Source organism: Panthera tigris, chromosome B2, assembly GCF_018350195.1.
Source record: "Panthera tigris isolate Pti1 chromosome B2, P.tigris_Pti1_mat1.1, whole genome shotgun sequence".
NCBI lineage: Eukaryota > Metazoa > Chordata > Mammalia > Carnivora > Felidae > Panthera > Panthera tigris.
In genome coordinates this window covers 140,526,876-140,541,943 of record NC_056664.1, presented here as the reverse complement: position 1 = coordinate 140,541,943, position 15,068 = coordinate 140,526,876, and the positions used below count along the sequence as shown (strand labels likewise).

General features: G+C 52.8%; 1 non-coding gene across 1 annotated transcript; it reads left to right on the top strand.

Annotated features, from left to right (window-relative positions):
* Positions 1–96: 96 nt before the first annotated feature.
* Positions 97–169, top strand: TRNAK-CUU. The gene has a single exon. It is a non-coding gene; the product is annotated as a tRNA-Lys (tRNA).
* The last annotated feature ends 14,899 nt before the right edge of the window (positions 170–15,068 follow it).

The following is a 15,068-nucleotide window of genomic DNA, read 5'->3' as shown; positions in this document are numbered from 1 at the left end:
AGGGAGATAGATTCAGGAGCTTGGATAAGAAGGAAATAGGATCTCCCTGTAAAAGTTAAACTATGAAATCCACACAGAAGAGACCAGAGCAGGGGTGCCTGGGTGGCTTAGTTGGTAGAGCATGTGACTCTTGATCTCAGGGTCGTGAGTTCAAGCCCCACACTGGGCGTGGAGCCTACTTAAAAAAGGAGAAGAGACCACAGCAAACGTGTGCACAACCACCTTAAAGAAGCATAACAGTGGGCTAGTCAGATGGGGGTCAGCTAGGATTGCACAGGGAGAGTGGCGAAAGCAGCTGCTGGCAGCTCGTATCCAAGTTCAGGAGGAAGAGCTGGGGGGCACAGGGGAGACTGAAGAGGTCACAGGATACCTCTGGATACCTCTGGGCTGAGCACTGCAGTATTCTGCATTGTGAGAATCAGTAGAGTATCCCTGGCTGACTGGGTTTCAAACCCCTGCTCTGCCATTTCCCAGCTGTGTGATCTCGAGTCTCTCTGAGTCACAATAGCTTTACCGGGGAAAATGGAGATAACCATAATTACCCTACAGAGTTGAAGAAGGATAAAATGATAAAATGTATATCAATCACTTAGCAGGGTGGTGGTGGTGACTGGGGTGGTGATGATGGTGGTAGTGAGAAAGGTGGTGGTAGTCATAATAATGGTGGAAGCGATTATGGTGATGGTGATGGTGGTCATAATAATGGTCACCGTGATTATGGTGGTCGTGGTGGGCCTATCCTTGATGCAGAGTTGGATAGGTCTGGTTGGCAAAATCTCATGCCATGATCAATGCCCACTCTCCAAAGACGCCAGGAACACACAGGTAGTTGAACAAAGTTGGGTTTCTTGCTACTCGTTGCCTCCAGGGAGACTGCACGCTATGGGGAATCTCGGGGTATCTTGGTAAGGAGGTGGTGGAGGGACCATTTTACAGGATTTCAGCTCGCACTAGGTGATGTTGGAGGCTGTCGCTTTGGATGGGGTATCAGAACGTTGAAATTGGGTAGGACTGGGCATCACTAATTTTATCTAGGAGGTGGATGAATGAGTGAGGCTGGGGCTGTAATTGGCAAAGTGGCTGTCATTCACACCAGGTGGGAAGGAGGCACAGGCGGTCATTTTGTGGTTTAAACAGTATGCTTGGGTTTTTTTGTCTGTGTTCAGACATGATTACAGGAGTGGCCTTGTTTTTGTCTCTCCCCATCCCGGTCACAGGGTGACCTTGTTCGATGTTGGTGTTCAGTGAAATTGTGTTTGTTCAACAAAAGAACACCATGGCCTAGCTGTGAGTACCAGGCCGGCTCCCAGCTGACAGCTGCCAGGGCCTGCTTTTTTGTTTCTCACCATCGAGCCCCAGAATCCTTGCTCCGGTTCATTGCTCACCAAGTACCTCTTTGATTATAATTGGGCTTCCCACATAGGGGGCCTGCAGGGGACAATTGTGGGCATACAGATCTGAGTATTTCAGATCCCCATGGTGGTATTAATGTTGGATCATATGAAATTGCCACTCCTGTAGTTCGAAAGCATTTGAATATTGGCAATGTCACATAGTTGAGCCTGTTTCTCACTGTAGATTAATAAATTGTCATTCTGGAGCCCATAACAGTCTCCTGTGAGCCCCTTGTGAGAGGAAGGACTTTGTCTCTGGGTGTGAATGCTTTGGGACTTCTGATCCTTTAAGGTAGACAGTTTAACTTTCAACCACACTGAAAATTATCAAGGTCATAGGAGGCTCTTGAGAGAAGACCAGATTTTTGCCCATGGCACCTTCTTTAATTTATCCAAGGGAACTTCCTCCCTATAAACTTCCACCACGTCAATCAATTCACCAACTTGCAAAATGACTGAATTATGACTTTTCTTGGGCTTAGAGGCTGCCCACTCTTCCCAGGTGGAAGGGATCGGGTCAGTGGTGGGGGGCTATGAAGGGAAAACCAAGGAGAAAAGTCCAGATGCAACTACCTCGGGTGGCGGTGAGAAGAAACATGGAACTTGAAAGTGACTGGGGTCTAGACAAGGAAACCACCCGAGGCAACATATACGGCCCAGGTGCAAGCCACATGCCTGGCATCACAGGCTCCTGTTCCATGTCCCCAAGGCTCATTGTGACCTCAGTAAAATTCCAGGGGTGATTGCTGCTTTGAGACTTTTACCTGGCAGGAGTCTTGGAGCACCTGAATGGGTTAACAAATGCAGGCATAAAAGGCCTCCTGTGCTTTGGATGGTGCTGTAAGAGCACTTGCTGAGGCCAAGGAAGGAAAGCAAGGTCGCTGAGTTTTTCCAGCACTCTGCTAGGCCGGGCCGTCCCCGTGGGTTCGGGCACTCCTGGCCAGAACCTGTTGTCCCCAAGAATGCAGGAGCACCTGCCTGGAAGACAACGTGCCTTTCTGAGCCCAAGTTTGGGGAGGAGGCACACTTTTGCCTCTGTGGCTGCTATCCCTAATTACCATATCCATGGTGGCTTAAAATGACAGAAATGTATTCTCTCATGGTTTGGAGGCCAGAAGTCTGAAATCAAGGTTGGGGACTGGGGGCAGGAATCTGTTCATCCCTCTCCTAATTTATGGTGTCTGCTGACAATCCCTGGTGTTCCGTGGCTTGTCCCCACATCACTCCGCCTCTGTCTCCTCTGTTCTTCATCTCCTGTCTTGTCTCAGACCTACCTCGGCCTCTCTCCCATAGGGACACCTGTCTTTGGGTTTAGGGCCCACCCAGATAATTCAGGATAATCTTCTCAAGATCCTTAATTATATATGCAAAGACCCTTTTTTCCCCAAATAAGATCACATTCACAGGGCCCAGAGATTAGGACGTGGACATCTATCTTTTGGGGTATCACCATTCAGGGCACCACAGGGAGTCTGGCTCTGCTTGAAGATGCCCCCTGCACTGGCCCTTCATTAGGGCCCGATGAACGTCTCTCAACTGGGCCGGTGCTTCATAGACACGAAAGCCCCCTTCGGTGGCAGGTGTCTTGGTCCCCATCCTGCCTCGGAAGAGGTGCCTCTCAGCGTGGCAAGGCCATTCATCATCTCTACTTAGCCTCATCGCAGGCTTCCCATGGTCTCCTTTCTTAACTTGGCTGCCTGCCTTCCTCCCCTCCCACCCTCTTCCAGTATTTACTCCAGCTGGGGCCTGATGCAGGTGCTGGGGGTCCAGAATGGAGGGACCCAGACCAGCTCTCGAGGACCCACAGTCTAGAGAGGCAGACAAACAGACCCTCTCCCCTCCCCCAGGGTTGGGGCATTGGCCCCCCTTCTGTGCCTTCTGTAGCACAGCTCACGGGTGAGGAGACCCCCACAGCATGCCAGGTGCCCTGGCCTGTCATCCTGACACAGATACGTACTAAGGATGCTCTGCATCCTTGGAAACGGCTCCTAATCCCCCAGCAGTGACTAAGCACCTTTCAGTCACTGCTCCAGCCATTAATTTAAGCGCCGCGTGGCCTGGATGTCCTGTTCTCCTGGAGCGCCAAGGCTGTCCACACAGCCATTGATTTAAGAGACAATATCACTTGCTTCCAAGTTTATGAGGCAATAAACAGGCCCTGCATATTGATGAACGCCGAGGTGTTTGCTCAGCACATTTGCTGTGCACATTTATTACGAGGCTGTGCTTTAAAGCAAATGAAACTGCACTATTTTCTTTCCCTTTGGTGGGGCTGTTCCCCTCCCCCCAACAGTTGTCTTAATCTAGTGGATCCCCTGTCCCTCTTCCCCCAGTGCAGGGATGCAGGCTAGCGGAGACATGCACTTGGATCGCTCAAAACTCGCCACCCCCGTTCCCTGGGGTCCTGGGGAGCCTCTTGGGGCCCTGACACACTGTCGGGAGGGTCTGGGAAGAAGAGGGGAAATAAGGGTTGTCAGTTTTCTGAGGGCCCCACCCGTGAGGCCTTGCCTCATCCTCCCGGGAGAAGAACACACACGATAATAATAGAACCTAGCAACCCGCCAGCAGCCATTCCCCGCGTGGCATAACACACCAAATAAAATTCCTTTTCATCTTGAGAAGCTGAGACGCTACAAGGCTGGGCTGCTAGTCCATAAAGATGAATCTTCAGAGCATTTACTAGCTGGAATGCCCCGTGAATCCAAACCGGTTTATGTATAAAATATTAGGAAGGTTCGAGGAGGTGGCGAGGCCGCGTGGGGAGCAGGCAGGAGAGATTGATTGCAAACTTTGTGCCAACCGAGCAGTTCCGTGCATGCCAAACGGCGAGAACAACACTTGAAAAATGTATTAGATTATCCAGAACACAACACTGATTTATAGGCACAGTAATCCCCGTCTTGCCATCGTTTCTGTAATGGAGAGAGATTAGGGTGATGGTGGCGGTCTGTTGGGATTTTCTAGCTCAGTCCCCACCCAGGCAGCCCCAAACCCACAATGGATCACCTGGTAAAATCAAGGGTTAGCACTTTTAACCACACGTTCTGATGGGGAGGGTTTTGAGATTTGGAGCGTTTCTGAGTTTGGAATGAGAATTGCCTGGATGAGGAATTCGTTTTTAAAAATCTAATAATACCGATGGCTTAAAAATCACAAAGAGTTTCTTAATGAGCGAGAGGAGGCAAATTCTCCAGGAGCTCTTAGGCTGTTCACGACATGAGACATATGTTTGGAGTGGCTGGGTGGCTCACCTCCAGAGGGACCTCACGTGGTGGCCTCTGATGGTCCCACCTAGATGTAACTATGGCTCCGGGCACACAGCGTTTGGGGCCACCTGAGTCAGGAAGGACAAGAGCAGAGCTTACCTCGAGAACGTAACATGCACCCTCACCTCTGTCCCCAGCTGTCTATTCATTGGCATTAGCCAATGCCCAGGATGTGTAATTCGTGATGCTAGGCACAGGGGGGATGCTGAATGTGGGGCACCCCTCTGGTATCTACTAAGGGCTTTGTGAGACATTTGAGGAAGCAAATCGGGGATCCTGCCCTCCAGAGCCTTATAATCCCAGCTGGAAGGGGGGCACAGGAGCCAGATGCATGAATACATCTAGAGCAAGTACACAAACCAAGTAAGAACAGGTATCTTGTCAAGTCAGGGGTACGGAAGAATGACCGAGGACTCCTGGGGAGGGGTGAGGTGTGCTCAAAGGGACTTTTCTCTCTGTGCAAAGGGCTTCAGGGAAGTGCTGGAGAGGGGAAGTTGTCTGGATAGACAGGGTCCATCCACAGGACCTGCTCACCAATACTTTTGCCTCTCCGGAAGGCTTGGGACCCCTGGAAGTTCTCTTCCAAAAGCCCTCAGTTCTAAGGAAATGGCATTGCCAAGTTTATTGCTTTAGGAAAGAGTTCAAAGAACTCTCATCTTTTCTTCCATCTCTTGCACATGCCCAAGGCCAAGGCTGTTCAAGGACTCCTTGGCAGCTGTAGAAACCCCAGCAAAGTTCCCTGTGCCCACGCAGGGTGGGAGAGTCTGCCTTTCTGCACCATCCACTTCATCAACAGATGGAGCTCTCAGGCCTGGGAGGAGGGGAGCGCTAATCCTACCATCCTGCAGGACTACCAGCTGCCATAGCTGTGCGGGTGAGAGAGCCTGCGGAACGACTGGCATCACCGCCGTCATTAGTACATAGCCATGAGTAGTGCCATTACCACCATCACCACCATCACCCGTCGCGATGTAGCCTTAAAGGCGCCTGTGGGCCAAGCCCTTTTCTGTAGGCTTTACACGTATCTAGGTTAACCCTCACAACAACCCAAGTGACGAAAGGACCACTGTGATCTCATTTTAATAGGCGAGGACACTGAAGATTAAAGAGATAACCCATATAAGAAGTGACAGAGCAAGAATTCAAGTCCGTGCAGCCGGACTCCAAAGACTGAGCTCACCATATGCCAAACTGCCTTCCCTCCTGGGTTAGGGCCTCTGGTTGCTAGTAGTTTCTTGAAGGCCTGACCTGGGAAGATTGAAACGATCAATCACTTTAGGCCATGGGCAAGCTGCAAATGTAGCAAGAATGGAGATATGATGGCTACATCCATTTGTTCTTTGTCTCATTCATTCATTCATTCATTCATTCACCACTGATCTGGGTGGAGAAGGCATGAGGAGGCACACGTGCCTCCCTGGAGGAGCTCATCCACAGCCCTTCAGGAGCCGAGTATGGATGGCCGTGTCCCTGCCTTGGCCTGGGAGGAACATGAAGGCCCCCAGGGATGTGTCTTCACTCTGCTCTGAGAGCCTCGGTGGGACCAGGTGGCGGGAAGTCTGAGCATCCTTCCCCGACGCCCCCTTTCTCTTTTCTTCCCCCTACCAACCTGAATGTTACCAACACTGTTTAAAAAACTACCTGCACAAGACAAAACTCTAATCCATCTTGCCTAAGACATTTTCCCTTAGATTTAAAACCCTGTGTAATTTAAGAGATATGTAATGCATGTGTCTGCATTTAAACCATCAAAGTGCTTTTAAAAGAGCTATTTGAAATCTTTGGAGCTTTATGAACCTTTAAAGTTCTTTCTTTGAAACATGGGAAATCACACACTGCCAAGGATAAAGATAGTCAAATACCAAAGGCTAGGGGTGGGTTTGAGATTCTAAATCCATGACATTTCACTTTACAAAACTGAATTTCTCATCTTTAACATCCACTTCCAATTAGGACCGCAGGCTGACATGGAATTCTCACACCTCTGCGTGCCCCTCCACCCCGAGCATCATTACTCAGCCTGCACCAAGTGGATCTAGGGCATGGCGCCCGTCAGCAGGTGGGCTGGGACGTGACTGTCACAGGGGGTACCAAAGCGCCAAAGAGAGGGCACAAGCCTGTGGACCCAGCGCCGCCCAGTTTCCAGCCAGGGCGACAAGGTTGGGCCGGCAGGGGTGGGCGGTGCTGGTTGGAAACGCGCATTCTCCCAGTGGTTGAGTGATTGGTCCCGGGCGGCTCCGAATCTGTGCGTGACCCGAAGTATCCCAGACACACACGTACCCAGGTGGTGCCTGGGCTCCCCGAGCCGTGGGGAACCCGGATCGGAGACGGTGTGGGTCCTGCGGCCCAGTCCCTATGGAGCTGAGCGCTCGGGAGGAGGACAGGGAGGCGCCAGACAGCCGGGCCGTCGTTGACCTTGGCGCGGAGGCGCTCGCGGCCAGCCTCAGGGCCTTGGCTCTAGGAGGCGCTGTACCCGGAGCCGCGCGCCTGGGGGGTCTTTTGTCGCCTGAGGGAGCAGCAAGTGCTTCCCTGGCCGGTGGAGGTTTGGGTGGTTTAGGGCTACCGAACCGTCCACGCTGTCGCGGGCAGAGGTGGGAGTCCTGCGTGGGCCCCAGGGAGGGCGCCCTCGAGGGGATGAGTCCGTCTGCCCGCAGCCTGCTTCTGCCTCCGCCTCACCCGCAGGCGACCTGGGCGCGCGTCCTGGGCCGCGGGCACCCGCCCTGCTCGGCCTGGGCCCGGGCAGCACTTACCCCACACCGAAGGGGGGCTGAGGCCGACGGACCCCAAACCCGCGAGAGGGGCCGCGGCAGCCTGCGTCTGTCGTCCCAACGCCACCCACCGCAGCGACTTGAGGCCTTGCCCAGCGTCCCCTCTCCCGGGTCCCTCTTTTCCCCTGTAGAGCTCCCCGGGGGGCGGGGAGAGGGCCTTCTGGCTCTCCGCCTCCCTCCTCCTCTCCCGGTCATGGGAAGCCCCCGCCTGCTTTTATACCCCTGGAAGGAGGCATTTTACTCCCTCTGCCACCTTCTGCCCTGCTCAGGAGCGGCCTGTAACCCCCACTCAAGGCGTCCAGGACTCCAGGGCTAATGACGGTCCAGGGGGCCTGTGTGTGGACTGCGGCCCAAGGCAGAGGAGGGCGGTCGCCTGGAGCCTCAGTTCTTGGCAAAATCCTATTTTCTTCTGGTAACTGAAGGCTGGGGGAGCCACCCACCCCACCCTCCTATCTGGCAGGGTCCTGTACCTCCCAGCTCCACTCCTGCCCGGGCTCTCAGTAGAGCCATCAACTAGCAAGTTCCAAGTGCTAAAGAATGTTTTTTGTTGTTGTTATATTTGAGCAGTGGCATAAGATTTTGAATCCTGGAGCTTTGGGTTACCTTCCAGAGCAGTAAAGAAAGCGAGTTGATGTGACCATGTTAAAATTGCTAGAGACCAGGGTGCCTGGTCTATGCCCACTTCCTGCGGGCTGCCCCCACCAACCTGGCCTGCGGTTGCCTCCCCCAGCCTGAGTGTGTTCCCCTTAAGCCCAGTTCTTGCCACCAGCACCCTGAATGACTTCCACGTTACCACCTCAGGCCTGAGTCTTCGAAGTGTTCTTTGCTGGTGACTTCATCTGTCTTCCATGGCTATACTGCTGACAGGAAGTTCACCCTGTTGAAAAGGAAGGAGAGCATCTCCCTGTTCAGGGACTCCTGAACTCCTGAACTCTCCTTTCCAATGTCCCCACTACTTGCAAAAGCTACACCCCCCAAGCACTTCAACATTGAAAACACTTGCCCTGGGACGCCTAGGTGGCTCAGTCGGTTAGGCCTCCACTCTTTATTTTGGCTCAGGTCATGATCTCACGGTTCATCGGTTCGAGCCCTGCATCAGGTTCTGCACTGACAGCCTAGGGCCTGCTTGGGATTCTCTGCCTTTCTCTCTCTCTCAGAAATAAATTATAGACATTAAAAAAATTTTTTTTCTTGTGTTGACATCTTTCTCTTCCTTGCTCTCTCAACACCAAATCCAGCCTGATCCACATCCTGCCAATCCTCTTCTTGAAATACACTCAAGGGGCGCCTGGGTGGCTCAGTCGGTTAAGCACCTGAGTTAAGCTCAGGTCACAATCTAGTGGTTCGTGAGTTCCAGCCCCACATCAGGCTCAGCACTGACAGCTCAGAGCCTGCAGCCTGCTTCGGATTCTGTGTCTCCCTCTCTCTGCCCCTCCCCTGCTTGTTCTCTGTCTCTCAAAAATAAATAAACATTTTAGAAAAATTTAAAAATAAATAAATAAATACCACTCAAATCCACACAATATTCAATGAAGGTTGAATCTTAGAGGCCAAAAGCAAGAGGAAGGGTGTTCCAGGCAAGGAACCAGCAAATGCTAAGGCAAGGGGCCGCAAGACCCCCCCACTGTCGGGAACACGCAAGTGTTTGGAGGCCCCTGCTGGACCTGGGCCACCTGGCCTTTACCCCAGCGGTTTAGAAGCCAACACATCGCTTCCAGTCCTCTTCCCTTCAGAACCTCCTGTCTTCAGTTGCTGAACGCATCCAGGAGCTCTTGAAGTCCACTTCGACCTTTGGTCTCCGTCACTTCTTGGGGAGCAGTGAGCTTCTGAAGCTCTTACCCAGGGGGGTTCCGTGCACGCACTGCAACAGTCTACCTCCCCTCCTGGAATGGAAGCCTGTGTCCCTCCTGGCCTTTGAAGGCTGGGATCAGGCTACTGCCTTTCAGGACAGAAGAGGCCCAGTCAACCTTTTCCACCTCGGCTTCTCCTCACATCTTCCTCCGACAGGCAGATTCCCGTCCCGATTGCTTCCCCCGCTTCCCATCAGCACCCACCCCCAGACCTGGACTCCTGGGAGAAGGTGCTCCTGGAGGTACAGGGTGTTGCTGAGCGCTGCTGATCTGGGAGCCGGGATGACTGCCAGGCAGGAGAGGGACGCTCTCTGGGCCTCTTCGTGGAGAACACGTGTGCTGGTTGAATAAAGCAATAGCAGCCAGACGAGGTGCGTGAGCTCTGCTGACCACACCCTGCAAGGCCTCTTCTCGGGCCCAGCCTGTTTTCACCTGGGCTGGTGCTCACGGGGAACGACACAGCATCTTCAAATGCAGAAGGCGTGCATGACAACCAGAGATCTCCGAAGTCCCACGAACCCGGAAATCTTTACGATGTGCCTGTTAATATGCGTCCAATGGGATATGTTAATATTTAAGAGCTGTTGGTAGAAGCCACCCATCTTCCAACAAATCACCTAGAAATGGAGACGTTTGACCTGGGGGCTTGGGTCCTCCCTCCCCCCCTGGAATCAGGTGTTGCAACTGTGGAATTAAAGCCAGTTGTTGACCAAATGGAAGTGTTTTCAGGAGATGGTCCTGGTCAGGCTGAGCCTTGCTGTCTGCACCTGCCCCACCTGGCTTAGTTTCTTCTTCCCCAGCCTGTTAAGGGAAGTCAGGGAAGTTCTAGAAGGTTCTACGGAGCTTTCTCTGGAGTCCATGAGGGGGGGCTTCCTCCCTCATCCCCAGGGTTCCAAGACAGATACTCAGATTGGAAGCACTGGGCTGTGTAGTGCTGGGCAAGTCTGTACCCTGAGAGCCTGTTTCTTCTGGGAAGGGAGGAAGAACAACCCAGGGCCTGGCCTGTGTCGTTGCACGTTTAACAGAGATCAGGGACACAAAAGTAATGTGTCAATTATATATTGCTGTACAAGTATCAGTTATTGTTATGGTGCTTCATTCCCCTCCCCCAGGGACTGGAATATGAGCCAGTAACGTACAGAAAAACCAGGATAGTGATGAACGATTATGAAGTACTTAGCGCTCTGAAGAATAATACTTTGTACGCAGTATTTAATCCAATCCTCACATCAGTCCTAGGAGGACACGTACCACCGATGTCTCCACGTAGACGTAAAGGAACAGAAGGGTGACACGGCTCGCCCGCCACTGGAGTTCTAGGTCGCCACTCAGCCAGCACAGATGTGGTCACTGTTTGGAGAAAGCCCATCTTTCTGTAGTTTCATCCTCACACACGTGTGCTAACACACACACACACTTCTCCGGTCCCCAGATGGGATCTCCTGGTCCTTGGGGCCTTGCTGGGCCTGGAGAGATTTCCTGCCAAGCCTAAGGCCCATCCACATCCCAGAGGGTCATGGTAAGAAGTCCTGCTCCATAGCCCTAGAAACAAGGCGCTGTCCCAGATGGCTGAGGGGTCACGTGCATGGGCAAGGAGGTTTCTCTGTCAGTCCCCCGACCTCTGGGGTATCTTCTGTCACCGGCCAAATTGTCGGCAGGGAGCCACTCGCTGCCCAAGCCTGGAGTGCCGACCCCTGGAGCCCCACCTTGAGCCTGGGGCCCCTCTGCTGGGTTTCCGGTGCACCTTTAGTTTACTGCCACCAAAGAGTAGGGGATGAGGGTCATGGCAAATGCATTCACTCCCTGCCCTTGGTTCAGCGGTGGAACCACATTGCTTTTTGCTTCTGCCTCTCCTTCATCCCTGGCTCCTGCCTTCTCATGGTTAGTCTCTAGTCCTTTCTGTGTGTCTTCAGGCCAGCCACAGGGACCCATTCCTGGATGCCAGCTTGGGTGCCTGTCAGGGCTATTGCCCATTGCCTGTTCCTTCCTGAGCTCTGGCCACAGCCTCCCAAGACAGAGGCCACTGCCCTTTGTGCACAGAAGTTGGGCCAAGGAAGCTCTCCTCAGTCGGAGGAGATCCCAGCTCTCTGACGCCGTCACAGGTGCCCAGAAAATTCTCCTCCGACCAAAAGGCAGCACAGTTAAAACACCCGTGGGATAAGCCACCGTGTAGACTACGGTATTTTTAAAGCAAAGCCCACTTGTCACCCCTTGCAGGCACTAAATCAGATGCCCATTACTTGAGATATCTCAGGAAAGAGGATTGGCTATGTTAATAATAACAATGTACTCACGGTGCACTTTTCAAGTTGAATTAATTTCTGTAGCTAATTCTGGTTGCTGAACGTCTTCATTTAAAATATACATATACATGTATTTTGTTCAGTGTTTTAATTAGGCCCAAAGGAATATACTTTCAAATTTTGGTACACTTCATTTGTTATACTAATGAAAAGCCACTTTAAATCAAGTTACATGTTGATATTTCATTATGTATGCTGTTCTCACACATCTCTAAAAGAGATTTACGTTACAGGTAGTAACCACAAATACTGGCAGTGGACACGCTGTTAATTTAAAATGTAAAGTTTTCTTTCGAGGGGCAGCAAAATTATAAGGTTACACTCCTCCCCGGTGCACCCACCTCCCCCGTAAAGTGGCTGTACCTAGAATTCCCAGTGGATGCCCTCCACCACCTCCAGCCTGGCCTTCCAGAGGCCCAGCCTCCAGCCCGCGGGATCAGTGGTCCACGCCAAGATCTGCCAGACCGAAGACAGAATTACAATACGGAGCCCAGACTGAGGGCTGAGTAGCTGACGCGGGCTGTCGAACATCTGCGACTCGGAAGGAAAGGATCTGGGGCCTCGGGGCTCGGTGGGTCCATGCACCTGCTGTAGCGTGGCTCAGATATGCGGGCGGGATTGTGGCCCTCTGCACACACGCACTCACACTCACGTGCTCAGTGATGCCGGTATCCTGCCCGGCCCCGCCCCAGTGACGCGGACGGCCTTGAAGGTGGTGTGGGCCTTGCCCTGGGCTACCGCTCAAGGTTTCTGTGTTCCACACACCGTGCCAAGCAGGTTAGCCATATGCCATCTCCCGCACCCACACCACCTCGCCGAGACGTGGGCGGCTCTTCCGCCATCCCCTTGTGGCCGAGGAGAAAGCCAAGACTCACGTGGCTGATGGGCAATGGAGTTAACGCGTGAGGTCCCCCAGCCGCTGAGCACCACGTCCCACCGAGAGCAGGCTCTGCCGGACACAGACCCCGTCCCTATCGCCGGGCTACTGTGACACAAGCCTGTGCTTAGTTGCTAAAAAAGGCCCGCGCTCTCTGTCACGGTCCCGTGTGAGGCGTGAGGCGCGGCTCCCTTCAACACTGTCCGCTGACATTTAGCCTGACACGTGTCCCTGCACTAAATCTGACTTCAGTCCTTGTGAGCAACTTTGTCAGATCATCTTTCCTCCCCTTGGCAGGCTGAAAGCCACCTGCACAGGAAAATGAGGCGGGAAGATGACGTTTCTTACTGCTCAGGACCCCGGGTCTCCCTTTCCTTATCCTTCTGGTGAAGGAGGTGGTAACTGAGACGATTATGACGGAGGCAGCAGTCGGCCCATGCTTCCTCCATGCGGCCCTCAGTGCCTGACAGACACTTAGACGTTGTTTCACTGGACCCTCCAGGTGACCCTCTGCACCGTGCACCCCTTATAATTATTATCCCTGCTTTACAGAGGAGCAACCCAGTGCTCAGAGAGGTCGAGTGACATGTGCCAAATCACACAGCAGACGTAAGGCGTCAGGGGTGAGTGGAGGCCCAACATCTCTGCTGACCAACGGGTGCGTTTCACAACTTTCCTACTGACACTGGGGGGTGGGGAGGTCCCGGCTGATGTTTTAACGTCTTCTGATGGAAAACAGGAGTTTCAGACGACATGCTGCATCTTAATCTTTTCAGATAATTGTTAGATGTCCAGGCAAACGTCTTATGCCTGGCTGGCCTGTATTCAGCACCACGGGTGCCGAAATGGCCTCTTTATAGAAAGTTAGGATAAATACGGCAGTTTAGTGACTGAAGGAGTGTTTCATACCGTGTCTGGAACTCAGAGTTGGCTGAATTTTAAAATCATAATTATTAATAACAATACAAAATAGCTAAGATTTGTTGCGCACCCACTCACGGTGGCCAGGTCTATTATGTCATCAATTCCAGTTGTACACTCCTGCTTCCTGGTCCCTCCATCCAGTCATACTGGCCTGTTTGGCTGAGGACCACGGCAAACTCTCCTACCTCAGCACCTTTGCACATGCTATTCTGTCTGCCTGGAATGCTCACCAGTGGCCTTTGCATGTGGAGGCTTCTTCCCATCCCCCACGACTCCAGGAGACCATCCCTAACCATCCAGTTGGCACCTTGGGATGCTCTCGAGAGCACTGGCTTTTTTTTTTTTTTTAAGTTTATTTTGAGAGAGAGAGAGGGAAAGCGGGGGAAGGCAGAAAGAGAGGGAGAGAATCTCACACAGCCCCTGTGCTGACAACAGGGCTCGAACTCATGAACCACGAGATCGTGACCTGAGCTGAAATCAGGAGTCAGACGCTCAACCGACTGAGCCACTCAGACGCCCCTTGAGATCACTGGCTTTTTCTTCTCAGCACCCACTGGAGTCCTGGAGTTATGTTACCCTCATATTTTCTTATTTGTTTTCTTTCTCTCCCACTTAGGGTTGTCAGATGCAATATAGGATTCCCAGTTAAATTTGATTTTCAGGTAAACAACAAATACCGATACTTACACTAAAAAAACTGTCGTTTATCTGAAATTCAAATCTAACCGGGCATCCTGTATAGTTACTTGCTAAATGTGGCAACCCCGTTCCCACCAGCCCAAAGGCTACATGAACAAAGAGACTATATGGTCCCACAGTGTAGGATTCCCAGGGCCTGGCTCACCGTGGGCTCTCAGGAATTACTTCCCGACACACCCAATAAGTGGCCGTGTGGAGATTTCAACCCAGACAAGCCCACACTGCAGCCCATGCCCTTCCAGACAGTACATAAAAGAGCACTGTCCCTGGCTGGACCATGGCACCCACGCAGGGGATCGACACCCCTGGCCATCCCCAATCCCCACTGTCAAGAGACCGGATTCCAGAGCGGGTTGGCACAGGTCCAAGTAAAACTGGGTAGAAAACAAGAGAAACAGGGGGAAATGAATCTTGGGAGGTGAAACTAGACCATGGGTACGCGTTGGTGATTTGGGGGCAGAAGAGGCTGTGTGTGAGCAGGCGGGGAGGGGACGAGAGGCAGCGGGCATGACCTCATGGGAACTGTGTATCCATTAGAGGTGCCTGTCGCCATGGAGACCAGACAAATGGGCGAGCCGGCCCAGGGAGGCAGAAATAAAGGGGCTGTAGGGACGAATGTTCAAGGAGAGCCAGAGAGTTAAGTACGTGCAACGTTGCCGAACGAAGACTCGGGGTGCAGACAGCTGCCTGGACAGCCACAGCAGATGTGCCGTGAGGGAAGGAGCGGAGCTGCAAACCAGGAGGCTGGTAGCCGTGATGTGGAAGGATGGGGGAGCTAAGACAGGCTCAGGATCCACGCCAGGGGGCCTCCGAGCTGGATCTTCAGGAGGCGGCATCTCCCGGCACACAGAACAAACTCTAGGGTGCTTGGGCACACACCCAGAGGCAGACGCCGGGAGAGGACAGTCCCCAGTGCCACAGCCCTGTGGTGCCTCCCACTGCTAGGGCCTGATGGGAGCCGAGCCTGATGACTGATGACCGAGGGCC